Source organism: Zalophus californianus, chromosome 7 (assembly GCF_009762305.2).
Source record: "Zalophus californianus isolate mZalCal1 chromosome 7, mZalCal1.pri.v2, whole genome shotgun sequence".
NCBI classification, from domain to species: domain Eukaryota; kingdom Metazoa; phylum Chordata; class Mammalia; order Carnivora; family Otariidae; genus Zalophus; species Zalophus californianus.
The window spans coordinates 126816880-126838368 of NC_045601.1; the positions used below are offsets into that span (position 1 = coordinate 126816880).

General features: G+C 46.2%; 1 protein-coding gene across 13 annotated transcripts in view; it reads left to right on the forward strand.

Moving 5' to 3' along the window:
• RREB1 (ras responsive element binding protein 1) overlaps nt 1-21489 on the forward strand; it is a 176839-nt gene that overhangs the window by 71447 nt on the left and 83903 nt on the right. The window contains exon 1 of one of the 13 annotated variants that reach the window (XM_027601652.2): nt 991-1592. The exons of the other annotated variants lie outside the window; for them this stretch is intronic. The gene's annotated coding sequence lies outside the window, so the exon portion shown is untranslated. Of the gene's footprint in view, nt 1-990; nt 1593-21489 lie in introns of those variants that run through there. 13 annotated transcript variants of the gene reach the window in all.

The following is a 21489-nucleotide window of genomic DNA, read 5'->3' on the forward strand; positions in this document are numbered from 1 at the left end:
CAATAGAGGAGTGGAAGGTTCGGGTTCTGCTTTCGCGGGAAGGAGAAGATTGGAGGCGAGGCGCTTCTCTCTGCTGCCTGCCTGACTCCTCCCCTTCCTCTCCCGGGGCCCCGGGGCCACAGCTTCGGTTTTTAAGAGCCCAGGGCCTGGTGCTACGCCCAGCGGTGGTATTTTCAAGCATTTCTCAGTAGTTTTTAGGATTATCAGTCATCACTTGCAGGGTTCCTCTTCATTTTCGAGGGCACCCAGTATAACCGTTTAGTTCCCTTTCAATAGCCCTCTTCACTCACTCAGGGCCCAGTCCGGAAGATTAATAATGTTCACTGATTTACTGTCGCCGCAAAAAAAAAAGCATTAGTTAATTAGACTTTTACACCTCAGTCAGATGGCATTAGACACCCTTTGTGCACTTTAACTCAAGGATGTTAAAGACCTAAATCTCGGAGAAAAAAGAAGAGAAAGAAAAAGGACAGGCACTTTTCCAGTTTAAGCTGCATGTTGGTCCATGTTAATTAGGCATTTGTCCCTTAGTCTGGAGGTGATAGAAAATGCCAGTTACTGCGGTATTTAACTGACATCAAACTCCTGTCCAAATAATTCAGTTGGGCCCAGCCTTCTCTCTTAATTGGTGGGAAGGAAAACTCCGGCACACACCCAGAATAAGGAGGAAACTGTTACTTTAACATTTAAAAATTTCATTCTGGAGGATCTGAAGAACACTTGTGTATTTTTTGTTGTCCATGTTCACTATGCAGTGGAGCTTTTTAAAAGCAGTAACAACAGAATCTCCTCTAACACTTCAGCTTACCCCCGAATGATTCGCTTTTGTCAGTCTTCGGTAAATGAAAGTTTAGTAACTGTTGTTCTCCCAAGGTCAAAACGTTATCCAGGGCCCTTATAGATTTGTAGATCTGTTTGGCACCGTTTTGTTTTAAAAAAAAAAAAAAAGACATTTAATTTTCTAGCACATGGCCAGATCTTTGTCAATACTAGAAATTAATTAGTGGGTCGTGGTGCCAAGCAGTATGCGTTTTAAAAAAAACCAATATATGGTGGCATATTAAAAGGTTGGTTTTGTAGGAATAATTAGATGAAATGTGCTCTTTGAAAAGATTTTAAGCAACTTCTTCCTGGTTGCTGGAGAAGGTAATTCTCAGTGACAAGAGTTTAGTTTACCTTATTCATGAGCTATGTAAAACAATTCCAAAAATAATGAAAAGATTTTTTTTCTAACTAGGGGTAGCCTTATTTGACTTTAAACCCTACTTGCTTCGTCTGTAGTTTGTAGCCAAAAGTTCACACGTTGGAGAGCACTTCATTTTCAGTCCTGAACTACTTTTTCGTGCACTGAATGAATGCAATATGTTAACACTCCTGTCCGGCCCAGAATTGCTCGCTGCCCCTTTGGCCTGCCTGCCTGGTACTGGCTGAAAAGGTACCATTGTTTGTTCTGCAAACACTGGGTGATGTTTGTTTCCAAGGTGACTGGTTCTATTGCTGCCCTTTAAGCAAGGGGGGGATGGGGGAGAGAGAAAGTTGGCTTTAAACACCTGAGAGCATCCTGTTTCTGGATACAGTCTGTGTGTATGTGTGTAAGTTGAAATATTATTTTAACTGGGTTAATGGGAGAAAAAAGGGATAACGTGGAAATGTGAGAAAAAGATTATCAGTAAGTTAAAAAAGATCAGTTAAGTTTTGATATTGAACTCTGTCCTTAGAGCAGATGTCATGGTAAGAATGTTAGAATTAAAGGTCTGATCAGAAAGAAATGAAACGAACTGTTTTTACATTTGGAAAAGTAGAGTCAAGGGAAGAAAAAATATTTTAGATGATAACCGTGGAAATGTTAACTTTATGTTTGCATGAAATAGTTCTTTAGGTGTAATCCATAAGCAGCTATTCAGATGAATAAGAGTATAAGAAAAACTGGTTATTGACCAGGTAGGTAGGCCTTCAGAAACAAGTAAGAGAATATGAGATACAAAGAGGTGGGTTCATTTTTAGGTTCTGTAAGAAAAAAAAAAGAAAAGAAAAATGTTAAATAGTTGAAGTTTATTTGTGTCAGAAATTTTCCAAGAAGGTAATAGATTAAAAGCATCTTTGGTGGTATATAATTGACTTACTCATCAGTGAGACATTTCTAGTACAAATGAGAAGGAAAAGAAAATGATTCCTCCCTTCTTGGTCCCCCCACCCCCTCTTTTTTTGTTTTATTGTACATGGATGCTGTTAACAGAACTTTGCCTTTTCACTCCTATCGGGTTTAGTACAGTTCATGCACAGGTTTCAGTAAACATTAACTACTTTTATCAGGACTTGCAGTGTGCTGAATGGTTAGCAAAGAGAGTGTACTGCAAGAGACAGATGAAAATGAGAGAGTCCAAGGTCACATGGATGTTGAATTTTTAGAAATTATTGAGAATTTAGGGAGAAGACCTCCAGTTTCATATTTTAAATATCCTCTAGTTATGTGGGCCTAAGACGAGGCTACTTTGCCTAGTGTTTCTAGTACTAGGGTTAAAACAGATTTCTTCAGATGCTCCCCCTGAACAGCAGGCAAATGATTTTAAAACATTGTTTTTACTTTGATTAAAAAAAAAAAAGAAAGAAAGAAAAAAATCTCGGCTTGATTCAGGACTGCCTTCTAGGATGAAAGTTTCAAGGTCCCAGCAGTGAAGTACTATAACATTTATCACGGTGATTCTTAAGATCTCTTTCGATTTTATGGGGGTTTCTTTTTTCCTTTCTCAAAGATTATTTGGGATTGATTGCCCTCAGATAGATAACCAGTTTCGTTCCTGGAGTTAGCACATTAAGTCATAAACCAAGCGCTAGGATGAAATACTGCCAAATAGAGACTAAACATATTCTTTACAGAAATCATGTAATATTATACAACTTTTGCTTCCCTGCGTCCTTTTCAAAAGCAGGAACGTGACTTGTGCTTTTCTAAAGGACATGAATGTTTTTTTTAAATTACTGACAATAAAAATTGTCTTCCTGGCCCTTCAAGTGTAGCGTGCATGGAAGCAGCCTAGTAAAGTTGGCCCCGGGGGCATCGTGTCCGGCTGCGTCGCGGCACGGTCGCCGCTGCGTCCGCCCGGACCGCGACGGCAGAGCCCCGTGCAGGGTAGGGCTGCGGGGAGAACACCCGAGCCGCCCGCCCCCCGCCGGCCGCACACCCGAGTTCGTGCGGCCGGGTGTCGGCTGCGCTCCCGCGGCGGGCGGCGGCGGAGCGGGTGGGCGGCCGGCTGGGGGCCGGGGAGGGGCCTGGGAGAACGCGCGGGCGGAAGGCGGCCTGGGCACGCCGCCCCTTCCCTCGGCGGACGAGCCTTTGTGCGCCGGAGAAGCCGTCTAAGCCGAAGGGTGTTCGCACGGCTGAAAGCGCGTCCGCTGTCGTCCCGGGGGACCCGCCCGTGCCCTTCCCCGCCGAGTGCAGCGAGTGGGAAGCAGACGGGGGCCGGCGGGGGTGACCCGGCGGGGGCGCGGGTCCAGCCCGGGCCCTCTCGGGCCGCCCGCCCCACCTCGGCGCCCGCGCTGGGCGGCCCTGTGAGCGGGCCGCGCGGCCGTCAGTCAGGGCGGCGGGCACCGATTGGCCGGGCGGCCGGCGGGGGGCGGGGCTCGGCCCGGCCTTCCCGGTGGGCGGTGCCGGCGTCGCTTCCAAGAAGACCTTGACGCGTTCTCCTCGGCCCGCGACGGCCCAAGCAGCAATTTAATGAACAACCAGAGACCTTCAAAGAGGCCGTGTAGTAATTGAGCTCGTTTTTTGAAAAGTGAATTCCTCTCAGGAAGAGGTTAGAAAGTGTGTGCTCTCTGTGCGAAGTCCTCCCCCCCTTTTTTTTTTTTGTTTAATTTGAGGCCATTTAGCCTGTAACCGCTTTAAATTTTCAGAAGTTATGCATAGGCGTGAGCTTGCCCACTTGCATTTTCTACTTACTTCCCAGAACAAGCCCCCGTTAACACACTTGGTATACCTGATGGCTCTTTGTAAATGAAAGCAGCATGTAGCTCGAAAATTACCTGCAGCCTGTCTTTACAGAGAGGAGGTGTGCAGACATTATAGGTAGCGGACCTTGGAACTGGGAGAAGGAGCGTGTGGAGGAGACAGGAGAGGGGAGAACGTTCGCCGAGCCTGGAAGCAGGACGGCTCCTGGTCCTTTTCTGTCCTTTCCCGCTGAGTGTTGGGCAACTGTTCTCTCTCCAATGTGACCTGCCTTCTGAGAATGGAGGCGGAGGGGCAGAATGCAAGCAAGCAGGGGACAAGTGGCTTCAGGTTTTAAAACTCAGTTACTGCCCTCTCCTGAGAGCCCCTCTCTCCTCCTCCTCCTCCCTTCATAATCAGCCTGTCGATGATAATGAGGCCATTCAGCTGGGATGCAGTTTCTTGATGTTCTGTACTGCAAGTGCATGACCGCTGACGACAACAGGTGGTTTGGAGACCATCAGCCTTGCTTCTGATGGGTGAAGGCCGCCTGCTGCCAAGGCGCCCTGCTGAGTGTGCCCTGAGCTGGCACAGTGGGTGATGCACATGGCTCTGCCTGCTCCTTCGTGTCATGTGGCTGGGCAGAACCCAAAGTGGCCGGCTCGCTGCCCCCACACCACGAGCCGTACCTGGTGACTCACATTGCTCAGTCTCTCCACTTGGAGACTTGTCTTCGTTTTTGGCGTGTTGTCCTCGGTGATCCCTCTTCCCTGGGCTGCAGCATCCAACACAGTGATTCTTAAACCGGAGGGAAAACTTTTCCCTAACACACATGCCACGGCTCACCCGTCAGAGGTCTGGGGTAAGGCTGGGGCTTGGCCTTGCGAATATCTTCCCAGCTGATTCTAATGAATTCCCCTCATAATTAACATTCAAAACTGTATTTATAAACAGGTTACTTTTATATTTATGGCTGATGAGACAACTGAATACATTTGAGCCACTGGGAATTTAAAAAAATATAAAAATAGGAAATGATATATAAACCTTGAAATTCTCCCATCCGATGCTTGCTTGTTGCATCCCTGAGTTTCCTATTAAGGCAGGTATTGTACCTGTGTTAGAACCCTGATAGGCCGTCTGCACTGGCAGGTGTAAATGCTACTAATTAATTTTTTAAGAACTTGGCACTCTGACAATTATCAGGATGCTGAGTAGCTGGTACCAGATGTTTCTTTTGTTAAGGCCACGGAGAGGCAGTGTCACAGGTAATAGGCTCTGGACGTTTAATCCCTTGGTCTGAGGCTGTGGATTTTGTCGATGCTGAATATTTTCTTTTAAAAAGGGTGCAGGAGGATGTACGGTCTGGTTTCTACTCATCCTCCCTCCACCCCCCTCCACGCCCCCACAGCTCTGGTAGATCATCTTATGTAGAGGTGTTTACTCAATTATCATTAGGCCCAACTCTTTTTAGAAGAGAGTAAATGGTACTTTGGGACTTTTTATCTAGATCCTCTTGCTCACCATTTTGCCACAGCTGAAGGCACAGCCTGTGCCTCTAACTGAATTCAATCCTTCTTCAGTCTTTTAACTGTGGAACAACAGGAGAGTCGGCCGCTCATCATTTCATGTGCAGACTTTACAGCCTCTGAACAGCTTCTGCTTACGCAGTTCATGAATGCACCATTTGTTGTTTGGAGCACAACTGTTAGATACAACTGGACTTGCAGCCCGCCCTGCCCGTGATCAGAGTGCATCACTGCGGCCTTCCCCCCCCTCTTTTCTTTCCTCTTTTTTTTTTTTTTTTTGGTTTCTGCGTAAGCCCGATTTTTGCTTTAAATACCACCATTTTGTCCACAGTACCATTTTTTTGACCCAACTTACCTAAGTTTCAGAAATAAGGTTTAATTTGCTCAGACTGTTAGTATAGGGATACTGAATAAGTGCAAGTGTTTCACTTTATTAAAGGAGGAGGTTATTTTTGTGGCTTGGTTTTGCATATATGCTTTTTTAAAAATAATCTCAAAGAACCACGTCACCTTGAAATTTTAGATTGCATTGAAGTTAGAAAGTTTAGGTTTTTCCTAGGTCATTTTAGTTCCTTCTTTTTAAGCTTTTTACACAGTCTCTTTGTCATCAGGAATTGTCTTCAATTGAGAATTTTTTTTTTTTAAAGATTTTATTTATTTGAGAGAGAGAGAATGAGAGATAGAGAGCACGAGAGGGAAGAGGGTCAGAGGGAGAAGCAGACTCCCTGCTGAGCAGGGAGCCGATGTGGGACTCGATCCAGGGACTCCAGGATCATGACCTGAGCCGAAGGCAGTCGCTTAACCAACTGAGCCACCCAGGCGCCCTTCAATTGAGAATTTAAGAGAAGCTGTCAAAACCACAAACTCTCCAACGTGGTTTTTGGAGTATTGGAATATCATCTTTACAAATAATTGTTTATCGTTCTTTTCTCCTCTTGAAACTGGGTCCCATCCAAAAATGATACCATTAATGTTAAAGTTTTCATTTTTGCTTTGTTTCTCTCACATATATAGATTCTTTGGCCCTATAATTATATATGTGTTATACTGTGTATATAGATACATTGATCTTATGCCTTTATATTTTATTGAATTGTATTTTAGTTAGAAGTGTGTATTGACATTTTTTTGCTGTGCTTTACATAGTTAACAACTGGGGCCAAACTGTTACTTCTGACTGCTGTTAGGCCCTGCTCTGGCTCAGGAGACAAATTTCTGTTAAAACAGCAAACATCCTACAACAACCAGCTCTATAAGCCTCTGCATCCTGGAGCTCCCAAAATTGAAAGTCATTTGCTGAAAATGAAGAAGCTTTCTGTAGTTGAATTTTAAAGTAGATGTTCAGGTTTTAAGGAATATGTTCAGTTGTTGTCTTTTGAAGAGGTTCTGGAGGCCCAGGATCGTGTTTGTGTTTTTGTTAAAATTGAGACCTACAAACATGTTTGAGGGAAACAGTGTACTCTTTTGTGAGACTCATGCTTTCCTTTCCATCTCACTATTTAGAGGGGGGAGATCTTTCCCTTTGTGAAGATTAAGTCCCCCACCGGAAGAGTCCTTATGGTCCCTTGATGTAAAGACTAAGCAGTGACAAGTTCTGGGGAAAGTGAGCCCAGGTTTTACTGCTTCCAAAAGCAGTTCTGTCAACCCTGAGTCTGCTCTTAACTTTTAGAGCGCTTTCCATACGCTGTCCTGCAGTTTTCAGGCTTGATTTTGACCTGCACCCTTAAGCTGGGTAAACTTCATTGGACTTTTCTGCCTGTACCACGGTTTCTTGACTGCTCCTCTCCTATGATTAATGTGTGTTGCTTAAAATGGCATTTGAAACATCACCAGGTATTTTCACCAGGTAGAAACTGCTTTTCCTGTGTCAAAACAACCAGTGTGGCTTAGCTGATGCTTCTGTTGCTAAGCAGGTAAATTTCTGGTCTGCAGGCTGTCTGTTAACCCTGTAAATGCCCAGTGTCAAGCATAAAACAAGAAGAGGGAAAACCAAGGAGGTGATGCTTCCTTCTTACATAGGGCTTTGTTCAGGTGCATGACATCTGGGCCTAGCTCACCCCAGCCTCCGCTTACGGGTTGTCAAGGACCCCGCCTCGACTTTTGTATTTTTGAGGGGAAGAGGAGAGGGGTAGGAGGTGGGGAGGGCTGAAAAGCTGGTAGTATCCAGGAAGATGACGGCCCAAGGAGCTGGTAGTGAAGGTGTCACCGTGTATGATAAAAATTATAGGCTTCAGTCCAGTCAGTAATGGCTTTAGCTTTTTTCTTTGGGACTTTTCCCTGCACGTCTGCCTTAAATTACAGTATGGCTGTGGGGAAAAGAAGAGGAAAGAAAGGGGTTGCTGTTTGCATCCATTTGCCAGAAAGGAGTTAACAGAACATACCGCAGAACAGGTTGGGCAAGACTGTTAAAGCCAGTGATGAAGCCTTCCTCCCTCTCTCTCCCCCCTCTTCTCTCTCTCTCTCTCTCTCTCTCTCTCTCTCTCTCTCTCTCTCTCTCGTTCCAATCCCGTTCTCCCTTTTCTCTCCCAGGACTTTAAAACATCTTCAGATTATCCCCTACTCCCCCCCCCCCGCCCTGACCCCTCCCCACATCAGCGTCTGGGTTTCCCTCTCCGGGGCAGAACATTTGATGTGATGAAAATACTTTGTGGAAATGAGGAGCCTGTGGGAGAGGCCTCAGCCATGCCAGCCATTTTTTGAGAAATCGATGGCGCGCTTGTCTGTGCCCTTCGCCATGTAACATAGGCCCCATTCAGCGGACACATTCTTCTGTATGCATTTATGCCTCTGTGGGACAGCAGGGTGGGCGGCCTGTGGGGGACCATGGGGCCCGGGGGGGGGGGGGGTGAGGTCGGAATGGAGATGTGGGAGATGTGGAGGGCAGCGAGGGAGGGACCCTGTGCTCTGAGTGCCAGGAAGTCATGAGACATTGCTTCTGGAAGCATCTGAAGTTTGCTTGGATTTAGGGGATGGGATCGCTCGTGGCCATAAATGCAGAGAAGCCGAGCTCTTGCAAGGCCAGCTCTGGTCTGATATAAGTTCTGCGTGGTGTTTGTATCTAATCCCTCCGTAAACATACCATATATAGTCATGCTTGAGCTCACTATAACACACATCGCCGGGGAACCTCTCCTAATGCACAGATCCCCGGGCACTTAGAAGCAGGCTCAGGCTATTTCTGGAGTGGCGTGGCTTTTTCTTTTTCTTTCTTTCTTTCCTTTCTTTCCTTTCTTTCCTTTCTTTCTTCTTTTTCTTTCTTTCTTTCTTCTTTTTCTTTCTTTTTTTCTTTTCTTTCTCTTTCTTTTTCTTTTTCTTTTTCTTTTTTGGAGAGAGGAGGAAGGGGGATTTTTTTTCCTTCTTCACACTGTTTGAAACATGTTTCTGATCCTCCTGTGTCTGGCACCCTGAACACTGAAGAAACTGTACTGTCACATGAGAAACAGAATTCGCTTTGTACATCTGTTTAAGCACAAAAACCTGCCTTTCCTTAGTATCTTTAACACCACACACGTTTTGTGTTTTATGGGTGCCGGCCTTCAGCGGTTTGTTTTTGGAGCATCTTGTAACACCGTGGGGGGGGGGGCTCTCCCCTGTACCGGGTTACTTGGCGGCCCGCGGAGGGGGGGGGGCTCTCCCCTGTACCGGGTTACTTGGCGGCCCGCGGAGGGGGGGGCTCTCCCCTGTACCGGGTTACTTGGCGGCCCGCGGAAGGGGGGGGCTCTCCCCTGTACCGGGTTACTTGGCGGCCCGCGGAGGGGGGGGCTCTCCCCTGTACCGGGTTACTTGGCGGCCCGCGGGGGGGGGCTCTCCCCTGTACCGGGTTACTTGGCGGCCCGCGGAGAAGGTGCTGTGGAGCCCTCCTGCTTCCTGTCCGGATCCTCCCTGCGCTGTCCTCCTGTGTTCCACCTTCGGATCTCCAGGGCAGAGAGCACGCAGTTCTCCACAGACCTCAGGGCAGCCGTTTCCCACTTGGCAGGGCCGGGTCTGTGGGGCAGAGCAGAGAGGAGCCGGGAAGAAGAAAGAAATGCAGTGGGTTTGTTTTTTCCCCTTGGAATACCTAGGACACAGCCCTTCAGCTTGTTGGAAGGGAACAGTGGGAGGCATTTGTGGTTCAGATAAGATACCTCTTCCTCTTCTTTTCTTTTCCTTCTTTCCCCCCCCTTTCCCCCAAAGGCTGTTGCTTTTCTTCTCCGGCCACGTGTATAGATAACCCTGGAAAGAAAGGTGTTTTGCCATGCTGGGATATTTGGATATTCTGCATAAAGAGACAAGATGGGCACTTTCTTTGCCTTGTTTTCTGTCATTGGCTTCATCATAGTGAATTATATCTGACTGTGTGACAGTTAATTGTACCATCCTTCCCGTTTCTTAAGCTGATAAGCCCCTTTCTGTCTGTCTCCATCAAGCCTCTTTGTTTGAGAAGTTCCTAATGCAGTACAGGAACAAAGTGACAGTTTTCTTATTTACTGAAGTCTCTAAAGCACATTTATTATGCTCTTTATCCTATCTTTTTTTAGAACTTTATTCCTTTAGCTTCTACAATTGAATTGGACAAGTGACTGATAAATTAAAACTTCCTTAAAAATATCAGTGAGTCCAGAAAAAAATTAAAAAAAAATTTTTTAAGGCTGTGTGTATTTACTTCAAACTATTAACAGTGCTTGGTAGATAATGTTCAGAGTAAGACACAGGTTCTTCCAGAGTACCAGTTGCCCAGAGGGAAACAGCAATTGATTAGCTAGCTAGTATTCAGTCAACTTAAAAGTAGTATATCACTTGTGTGGAGGTCACTTATTTGGCATTCTTAAAGTCCAGAATATTCAGCATGTGAGAGAGGGAGAACAAGGTTGGTGGGGGAATGGGTTATGCAAAATAAAACTTTCAAAGCCATGCAGGTGTAAGAAGTCTTGGTACTAACACTCCTCTCCTTGAATCGTGTTGATCCTCTAGGTCTGCACCTTAGCATTATTTATTCCTAATGTAAATATGGCCCTGACCACCTTGTCTCCCATTTTCTCCCATTTTCAAGTCAACAGCAAATTAGAGGCCAAAGTTGGTGCTTGGGGGTGGAGAAAAGCCATCAGAAGGAAACCCATTGACAGCCCCAAGAAAGGATGTCAGCAAATGAGCAGAAGAATTCAAACAGCATGGCTGGTTACCCTTGGGGGAAACTGGGCATCGCAAACAGAGGAGAGTCTTCTGTGTTATTTCTTATAACTGCGTGCGCATCCATGATTATCTCAATGAAAATTTCAGTTAAGAAAAAAGCATGGCCGACTGAGGCCGTGCGGTACAGGGGCAGAAATGAAATAGGGGGGATGTTACGCTAGTTTCCGAAGACACCTTGTGTAATGGTTGTTCACTGTAATGATCCTGAGTCATCGCCCAAAAAAGTTAGATTAATCATAACGTTGATTCACCATGCTCTGCCTAAGGAGATGGGGAAGTTTGAAAGATACTTCAGAGTGATTTACACCCAGGAGTTTTATATGGAAAATTAATTTCTGAATACTTCCCCCTCTAGCTCCCCTCAGTGATATGCAGCTCCTTTATGAGTTAACATGAAGTGTTAGGATAAGCCTTCTAGTATATTCATGGATGTACTAAAATAGTATTTATTTTGCCTAAATGTTGGCGGGGGCGGGAGGGGCGCGATGCATTAGCAGAATCAGATGATGCCCAAATACCATTACTAGCTTGTTCATCTGTATTTTTTGTTGTTGTTACAGTTCCATGTTTATTGCAGTTATTTATAATAGTAAGAGAAACAACCTAAATGTCCATCTCCGGAACAATGGATGAAGAAAATGTGGTGTATATATAAGATGGAATTATTCATCTGTATTCTTAATGTGAAGTGTTCTTCTGTATTTTTAGCTGAAATAATACAGAAAATATCATGGATTTTTTAAAAGCTGATGATAAGAAAAGAACCCTCTATCTGGTGTGTGCCAGAGAAGTCCTAGGTACCCAGGGAGACTGGTAGTTTCTGTAAAAAAGGAGTTCCAATGACTTTTTGTCTGTTTTTATGAGTCTGCTTTCATTTTATTCATTATTCTTCCATAGTTCATGTCTGTGCTCAGAAATGATCGTGTCAGCTAGAGCAGTGTCTGCATGGCTCTTTTGGCCAGGAGGAATAATCCTAATTTGAAAAACTAAATTGCCAGTGATGATTCTGTCTTTTAGGTTATTTGTTAATTTCCTTCCTCTCTGTAGTGCCATTTTGCAGATGGAGACTACTGTGTGGCACTCCATGGTGGTACACCAAAAATCTCTCTTGGTATTGTTAAGAATTTGGGGGACATTTTCATGGAAATCCCAGGATTCAAAAGCCCCCAGGGCAGCTAATTACCTTGTAATGGTTCTCAAGCATTTTGATTTTTATCTGTATATGATGTGTTGCTGGGGCCTAAGTTTTAATAATCATACTCCTAAGTGCATTTAAGTTAGCTTCTAATAGTAGTAGATTTAAGTCTTTTGTGCATTTAGATTTGCTGTAGTACAGTTAACATGAGTAAGGTTGGTATAACCTTTTCTGCTTCTGGATCAGATAGGCTTCGTGAGTTTTGTTTTGCTAAGAGAAATTATTCCCTTTGAAAATGTAATTAGTTTTGTAACTTGGTCTTCTGAGTATCCATGGAAACTATACTTCCTGATTGCCACGCTGAAGGTGGAAAGTATTCTCTTACGGGTAGACGTTTGTGACTCTGTCAGGGAAGGGAAATAACATGTACGTGAACTTCATATAATAAGAATTAGTTCTCTGGATGTGAGATCTGCTCACAGCAGATGGAAAAGTAAAAGCCATTACTTCCCCGGAAGCAAGGAGCAGGTCTTTGTGCTGACTTTTTGGGTGGAGACCGAGCAGGAGGGGTGTGGCACAAGGTAGAAGGGCTGGTGTCTTGTTCTGTGTGATTGAACCTGTGAAGCGAGGCGGAGCTCCCTGCACGGCTTAGTTGGAGATGATGTGCTCACAGCATCCTCTGAGTGGGCGGGCCTCAAGGACAACTGTGGCGAGGTTGGGACTGAGGAGCTGGAGGCACCAGGGAGGGAAACCTCCAGGCCTAGATTGGAACAGCTGCTGGTTGCCTTGAAATGAGCCTCCATGAATCACGGGCTCCCAGAACTCATCTGTGGGTCTGGAGGCTGAACGGAAGAAGGAAGGGGGCAGCTCTCAGTTAATACTCTGACGCCCCCAGAGCACAGAAATTTGGGCAGTTACTAGCATCTCAGCCCATAATGCTCATTGTTTATTTAAAAGTGTTTCCCCTTCACGTAATCCTAATCTTTTATTTCAAGTAAATGCTGGAGGGGGGGCTGTGTCTGCTTTAAAAGCTGGCTGACTAAAATGGCTTTTGTTGGACATTGAGTTATTTATGGGGGACGCAGTGGTGAGACCCAAAGAGGAGAATTTGATCAATTGATTTCAGGTTGTTGGAGGATTGAAATGAAACTTGATTGCTGGTCTTATCCAGGATTTCGAGATTTCAAGGAAAAGTGGACAATGCCTGCTTTTATCGGAGGGATTTGAGCAGTCATATGATCAGCAGACCAGCCCCCAGGAGCAGCAAGCAGCAGTTTCCCTGCCGAGGAGTCTGTGGAGAGAGGGAACTTCGGGGTGCAGGGGCTGTGCTGGTTTGGGAGTCCTTTAGCCAACACTGGGTTGGGTCATGGCCTAGGTGCTCATAAAAGTTGCACATTGCAGGGATGCGCATTTGTAAAGCCCAAGATTTCTTGGGGTGCCAAGCTGGAGAGGCAACAGCAGTGAGAGCAGAGGGGAACAGCTTTGCTGGTGAGCACCCTGCAGTTCCCTGTGTGGAGGGGGAGGTGGCCGCCAGGCTGGGGCGGCAGGCTGGAGAGAACCATCTTGTTAAAAGCAAATAACACTCACATGTCCTCACACAGGGACAATGTGTAGAAGTCTGCAGCCACAAACCTCTTAAGTAAATGGAAAGGGGCTTCTGGCTGTACGCAGCATAAGGTTTATAAACACCACAGGAACTGACTTGGAGCTTGATTCTCTCAGCTCAAGCCTGACTGTGGAAGAAAGAAACTGAGCAAGTTAGACTCCAAAAATCACATGAGATCGCTTTTATATGGCTTTCATTTTCTAAACGGGGCTGTTCCTATTATGTTTCTCTCATAGACGTGCACGCAGTAACTCTGATTTGAGGACACGGTAGGAACGTCATAAAATCAAAATTAATAGGGGTTTCCAGGGGTCTTCCAGGAGAGTACTAGCAAGATGTGATGCTGACTTCCTTTAGCTCTGTGATTGTTAATAAATCCATCTATCCTCAAACTGCACGTTATTCCTGTTCTCTCTGATGTCCTAATGGAGTGTCCCCCAGTGTTGGCTCCTTAATGAAAAGTGAAGAAGTAACCGTTTTAGGGTCAATGTGAGACTTTCTCAGTTTCTCTAATGTCTTAAAGGTAATGTGTCATACAATTTTTTTTTTAAAGGGATGTTTAAGTTTTCAGGTTTTTATTTTTTAAAATGACTTTTTCATATCTTCTGAAAGAAATGAAAAAAGAAAGAAAAATCCATTCACCAAAAAACCCAACAGTTTGCCGAATAGCTTTGAGTGTTGGGGACTTTTTATTATTTTCAACTCTGATTTTATTTTATTTTTTTTTAAATTTTATTTATTTATTTGAGAGAGAGAGAGAGAGAAACAGCATGAGAGGGGAGAAGGTCAGAGGGAGAAGCAGGCTCCCCGCTGAGCCGGGAGCCCGATGTGGGACTCGATCCCAGGACTCCGGGATCATGACCTGAGCCGAAGGCAGTTGCTTAACCGACTGAGCCACCCAGGCACCCTCAACTCTGATTTTAAAGCCGAGTTATAATATGTGACCAAATGTATTACATGAGTGTTTACCTCCTCCCCCCACCCCCCACCCCCCATTTTGGCCACATGGAAGTACCTAAAGAGATGGAATGTGCCACACCCCAAGAATGAGGCACTCTAGGGGCCTGGGAACTTGAGAAGACCAGAAGAAGCAGGATCTGTTCATCTCCAGCTTGGCCTCGCCTGTGCTAAGTAGGGAGCAGAGAGCCACTGAGCTCCTTCAGGATGAGTTTTAAAATGTGTGTGTGTGTGTACACCCAGAGGGGTGGTTCTCCTGCCCTCTGTAGAAAGAGTGAGGGAGAATTCTAGCCAGAAGTCCCCCCACCTTTGAGACCAGTTTTAGATCCCACCCAGCTGAGCTTGTCCTCACAGAGGACCCTCCAGAGAAGTGCTGGTTTTTTTTGCTCTTTGGACCAGGAAGGGCTCATGTGATTCTATTACCCATTTTTAAATTCTCTCTCCCCAATTTTTTTTTTTAAGTTTGTGTATTTCGTAAATGTTCTAGCTCTCGTTGTTGAGTTCTAGATTACGCTTTGTTTCGGTTGTGTGCGTGTCTGGCATTTTTAGGAGATGAGAATTTTTATGTTTGATTCCACATTGTCCAAAAGGTTGTATATTGTGGGCAGCTCCTTAATTTGCCTGTTAAATTGCTCATTTTCCTAGGTTGACTAGAAATGATTTTTTTTTTTCTTTTAAGAGTTGTTTTGTGGTTAAATGGTGATGCTTTTACCTTAAAGAGATCACCATCTTTCATTTGGGCAAAATACATTATCAGTTCACACATGATTTAATAAATAAAATTGAAACCCTTTCCTCTTGGCCTGCCTTTTAGAATCAAGGGATTCCAGGAGTGTGAGTGTGTGCATATTTGTTTCATGGGGCTCTTGATCTGAATCCTCCAGTGTATTTACTGTCCACATTTTCAGTACTTGTTAGCATAGTTAGCTTTCTAAATTGTTGGCAACTGTTACATAATCATGTTGCGATGAAGAATTTTTAAATTTAGTGAGAAAGAGATCCCAAATGGGAGGTTAAAAAAAACAAAACAAAACAAAACTCCCCTATTTTGATGAATTGTAGTGAAGGACAATAAGGTAGAAATCCTAGCTAACTGACTTTATTATAAAAGACCTCACATCTGTGTTTGATAGGTGGTACTTAAGCCAGATGTGGACGTTCTTTTCATAACGATTTGTCTTAGGTTAGGCTCAGCTGTGCTGAAGCATGAAACAACCTTAAAATCTCAGTGGCTCAACCCGTGAGCCGTCATTTCTTGTTCATGTGAGATTGGCGCAGGTCTAGCAGCTTCCTGGCAGATCCAGGCCGCGCTCATCTTCTAGCTGCCCTGGCGGCCCTGGGAAGGCAAGAGCTCTCGGGTCACACGGCAGTATTAAAGAGCTTCAGCCTGGAAGGGATGCGCGGCATCTTGGCTCACAGCCCATTGGCCAGAACTTGTCATGGGCTCAGCTACATGCCCCGCAGAGGTGTAGGGGTGCCGGGCAACATGGATGAGTGCATGGCCGTTCTCTGAGCGGGACGCTTCTTTGCTACAGGCGTGTTTGCCACTCTCCTTTCTTACTTTATCTCCTTAAAGCTTACTGTGCACATACATAAACTAGGTAAGGCTTAGGCCCTGAAACGTGGAGCAGAAGAAGTTAACTGTGCCTCCGAGTGGTAGCTCTCCCAAGTGTGATCCCCAGGGTAGCAGCATCAGCCTCACCTGTGAACTCGTTCGAAATGCAGAAACTTGGGCCCCACCCCAGACCTCATGAATCAGAAATTCTAGAGAGGGTCCCCAGACCTCTGTGACAATAAGCTCTGTAGGTTCATGCTCAAGTTTGAGGACCATTGCCCTGCATGAATGGAATGTCTTTGGCACCTGTTGAACTGATAATTAGTGCATCAACCTTGGCATGCCGATGTGGCCTTGCTAGTTAGTGTATTTGTGCAGTAAACCTATGCTCAGGGGTGAGCGCCTATATGATAATAGCAAGCACCTAGAGAGTTGGCAGGATATGTCCACAGACCCTGTTTAAGCACTTAGCAGATAGAACTCAGACGTTCTTCACAACAACCATCAGATGAGGAGACTGAGGCAGAGGGAGGTTCCATAACCGTCTCAGGGCAGTGTCACAAGGTCAAGCCACATACCACGGCCGGCAAGCGGAAGAGGCGGGATTTGAACCCAGGAAATGTGGCTGGTGAGTCCACTCCTTAACCGCCCTGCAGTTCTGCTGGCTGATCTCCGGGTGGTAACCCACCAGGCCCTGCGGTGGCTCTTCTCTTTTTCTTGGAGACAGTGTGTCAGAATTAACAGGAAGTGTGGCGTGTCGGTGGCGGTTCCCATTACAAGTGTGAAGCCCCCTGAGCAGCAGCTTCGGTCGTTGGTGGTTTGTGCGCGTGGCGGGCTGCCGGCAGCATGGGCCAGTGCTGGAGATGCATGGCTGGGCAGCAGGTGCCCAGCCATTTAAAACTCGACAATGACAGAACGGGGTTGTTGGGGCAAGAACAACAACTGGGAAGTGTCTTCTCAGTGAGGTAGCCCGGTCGCACCACGAGAACATTTTCTCCAGCTAACCCTTGCATAAGCTTCGGGCGTAGGAGAGATTCTCCTCGGGCCCTTTTCCATCATCATCTCTCTGAGATGCTTCTCTGAGGCTTCGCTCCACGGGGTGGTCCGAAGAGCTTTCTGTTACATTTTCATGATCGGGACTTGGGTTTTAATAGAGGAAAGCGTGTTTTTCCTTCCCCAGAAAACTGATGAAAGGGTCCTCCTCCTTCCACCTGGGAGATTCAGGGAAGAGTTAGATGGATCTAATCTTTCGCATTTTGAACTGATGAAAAAGGATTTTCCAGATGTCATTGAGAACTGCTTCCCAAGCGGGCACTGTTTCCTTGCATCCTTTCAAAGTTGTTAATGATTAACTGCATTTTCTCTTCCAGGTGGGTCTGTTGTTTGTCTTGTTGTGTACTTTGCTGGCCCCTGCACTTCCTTGCCTTTTTTGTCTCCTGTGCTCAGCAGGCTAGAACCGAGCCGGCTCCTTGGCAGCCCTGCCCAGGCCAGTACCAGCTTTGACTCTAGGTAGAGGATAAAGATAGCATCACCCCTTTCGGTTTTCGTGTTGGCTGGGAACAGCTGCTACGCTTTGTATAGCTCTGAACATAACATTTCATTCCAGAATTGCTGAAATTTTTAGTTTTCTGCAAGCCAGGGCTTAACCACGGGGTTTTTCACATTCAGACTGAAGCGTCTAGAATCTTCCTTTGAGAAACAGTTGCTTGTCTAGGAGTTTGGTACTGTACAGAACAGAGATGGGGGGGCTGTTTTGCATATGTGGTTTTATTAAAGAGCCCGTTCCTTGTTCCTTCCTTTCCCTCTCCTTCACTTTAGATGGTTCAGTTTGCTTAGGTACTCTAACAGAGGTGTAGATAATTGAAGTAAATCTTGAGTCAGATCTAAACAAAAGAAGAAAGAACTGACCTAAAAAGAGCAACTGAACTCACCCTAATTGAATCACAGGACCCTGCGCGCAGATTTGCCCAGACTAGCTTACCCTGGGAGAAGGACGGGGGGACCCCTGTGTTGGTGGAGGGCTCAACTTCTGTGGGTCCCTTGCGATTTCCCAGCTGCATTCCGCACTGAGGCGCATCTGGGTTAGAAGTTCAGCCTGGGGGGGGGGGGCGGGGAGAAAAACCATGAAAGCCATTTTGGGTTGAGCGTTTAGAAAATGTTCTCTCTCCCCACGGAGACCTGGTGCCCTTGGTATTTGTAGGTAGAATCCCACTTGTTTACTGTTCAGAAGAGCAGCTGTGTGTGTGGATTGGGCATCTGTTGGGAGAAACCTGACAGGCTTGCCTCAAATGGCTGGGATAAAAGATGCCACCATTTGGAAGAACACGGTTTTCCTTCCTTCTCTTTAGCCAGCTGTCCAGAGTGGGAAACAGGATGCCAGACTTACCCTGAGTGGGAGGCTGGGGTTTGTCCCCTGAGCCCATTCTTCCTCCAGAGCACCTCCAGATCACGATCACGTGGTTGTAAAATACCTAAGCTGACTGAGAGCCGCCACCCCCCGCACCCCCCCCCCCCCCCCCCCCCCCCCCCCCCCCCCCCCCCCGCTCTGTTCAGCGTCATTGTCCCTGGCTGTCCCCTGCGGCTGGGCTGGCTGCTGGGGAGGCCTTTATTTATCTCTGCCACTGCACTCCCTCCCACCAGCTCCCTGGGGCCCTTTGCTCCTTAAACCATCAATTCCCCTTTTCTCTTCCTCCTCCTCACAGCATATGCCCCCCTGCCTGTTTCCTTGAGATCTTGAGATGACTAATCAGTAAAATATTTGAGTGCCTACTGTGTGCCCAAGATTAAGCTCTTCCAGCTGTGCGCGTCCTTGAGCACCCCCTCAAATGGTTCCTTTCTCTGATCTTTCATCTTCCCAGGCTCTGAAGGGCCCTGTGCCTTCAGGGCTGCTGCTTCCACATTTATTTGGACACCACACCCTGCTCCTTCCTGGGGACCTCATTCTTGCCAGCCCCTTTTCCTGTCTCTGTGGCGGAACCCTGGACCCTCTCTGCTCCCCTCACTCAGCGCGGGCCCCGCCTCTCTGTGAAGGGGCGGACCCCGTGTGCGCCCATACCGCCCCCCATTCTCACCTCTGTGCTCATCCCGTAGTACCCAGACCTGCCCTTCTGATTGCTGTCATTTCTTCACTTTCCAGCTGTCTAAAAAAGCACTTAGCCCAACCGCCTTCACCCCCCAAAACCTTCTTCCCAGTCACCATCCCAGGGCGGCAGGAAATCTAGCCCATGGCACCCCCACTCCCCGGCCCCCTCTGCTCCTCTATTGTATATTCAGCCTGCCTACCTCTGTGTTTCCTTTGTTCCCGGTTCTAGTCAGGCCTCCCTCCCCTGCAGTCCCATTCCATGTTCCAACAGGTTCTCTGAAAACTGACATCATCTTCTCTGCCTACACCGAGCCCACAGCCCCGCTGCCCTAGCTCCCTGCACCTCACCCCCACGCACCCTCTGCCAGCAGGACCTGGCCCTGAGGCTCCTGGGGCTCCTGGGGGTCCCTTCGGCATCTGGGCTCCTTGCAGCCTCACTTTCACCTCTCACACCCCTCCGCTCATGCTCGCCAGTGTTTCCCCTGGACTTAAAGTTAGTATGGCCTAGACAACACCTAATTCTCTTACCTTCTCATCGCTGCTGCTTTCCCTTAGCCAGGCGGTGAACTTCTAGAACACCCCCCCACACACACCCCAAGTCTAGTGGGAGAACCATAGTTAGCAGTTGAGGTGTAACCATTTTTATCACACAGTATTTGAGGGCCTCGGGTGGAATATTATTCCCTCCAAATCACTTGAAGGGTGATGGGAGCTGCCATCACCCATTGGTTAATTTTTTCAGACAAGTTTGTTTCGTTTCGTTTTAACCTCTGATAGCTTGAAGGGCAGGGGGAAAAATTGGTTAGTTTTCACCTTCAAAGGCTACACGAGGAAACAAGGACCAAGCCAGCCCCCGTTCGCCCCATACCGTTTCATCAGTCACTTTTCCCACTCCCCCGGTTGTGACTCCTGAATTTTATAGTTGATATAATCCTCCCATTTATAGCCACTTTATTTTATTTATGCCTTGCAATTTAAGTAAGGACTATTTGTTGCATAGAGGGACTCAGTTTTAATTCTTGGCTTCTATTTAAAAGGCTCACTAATGCCATTACCTTTTGTTAATTGCAGCACAAACATCCTCCCCGAGACCACCCTCTATTCTGGGACCCCTTTGAGAGTCCCAGGAATTGCTAGTGTTTGGGCCACATTTACACCTCTCCGTGGATCTTACAGAAAACCTCCTCAGTGCCTTTGATGGCCTTGAGGGGGTGGTAACAGGCACTCAGAAAGTTTTAACATAATGGTCCGCATCAGGGAACTAACTTGGATCCAGGAGCTATTCCTGGAGTCACTGCCGGGGGACAGAACAAAACCCCACATAAATGCGGTGACAGAAATGGGGATCCCTGTGATCTCTCCCCCACCCCCCTTCCGTAGGATGAATTCTGTTCTAAAATTATAGATGTTTGTAGTAGGCATTGGGAGATCATTTGGGGGATTGATTGCACTCACTTTTATGAAGTCACTGCCATGTATTACATGACTGATCTCATCTTCACAAGAAAAAGGAACATTTGAAAATCGGATCAAATTTATGGACTCTTCCCCAAAAACGAACACCACAGATTTTATATACAGTTTTAAGGTATGAATCTTTTTAAATTTTTTTTTAAATTCCATTTCGTTAACAGATACTGTACTATTAGTTTCAGAAGATTCAGTGATTCATCGGTGTCTTATAACGCCCAGTGCTCATTCCATCACGCGTCCTTCAAGGGTATGAATCTTGTACTTGTCTGTAGGATAGGGCTTATCAGCCTGAGCATCTCACCCCTTAATCAGCCCGTGCAATTACTTAGAACTGAACAGAGGCCCTACTGTGCTCCAGGCACTGGGCTATGACTAAAGATCTATAAATTGAGGCAGCGGAAGAGTTTAATATCTTAAGAAGGAATGCTGTCTGGTTATTTCTTTGCATATTTAAAAAAAATTTTTTAGTTAGAAAAATCAAGTTTATAATGATACTAAGTTACAGCTTTCTTTTAAAAAAATCACCATATTCCCATGACCCATATCTCATTTCTGGTGGCATCTTCCAGACTTCATCCATAAATACACGATCATGACATAGAATGCTCAAAGGTACTAACTTGCTTTTTATTTTAGTTTTTATTTTTTTATTTTTTATTTATTTTTTTTAAAGATTTTATTTATTTATTTGAGAGAGAGAGAATGAGAGATAGAGAGCAAGAGAGGGAAGAGGGTCAGAGGGAGAAGCAGACTCCCTGCTGAGCAGGGAGCCCGATGTGGGACTCGATCCCGGGACTCCAGGATCATGACCTGAGCCGGAGGCAGTCGCTTAACCAACTGAGCCACCCAGGCGCCCTAGTTTTTATTTTTTTAAAGATTTTATTTATTTATTTGAGAGAGAGAGAGAGAGAGAGCACATGAGAGGGGGAAGGGTCAGAGGGAGAAGCAGACTCCCCGCCGCGCAGGGAGCCCGATGTGGGACTCGATCCTGGGACTCCAGGATCATGACCTGAGCCAAAGGCAGTCGCTCAACCAACTGAGCCACCCAGGCGTCCCTCTAA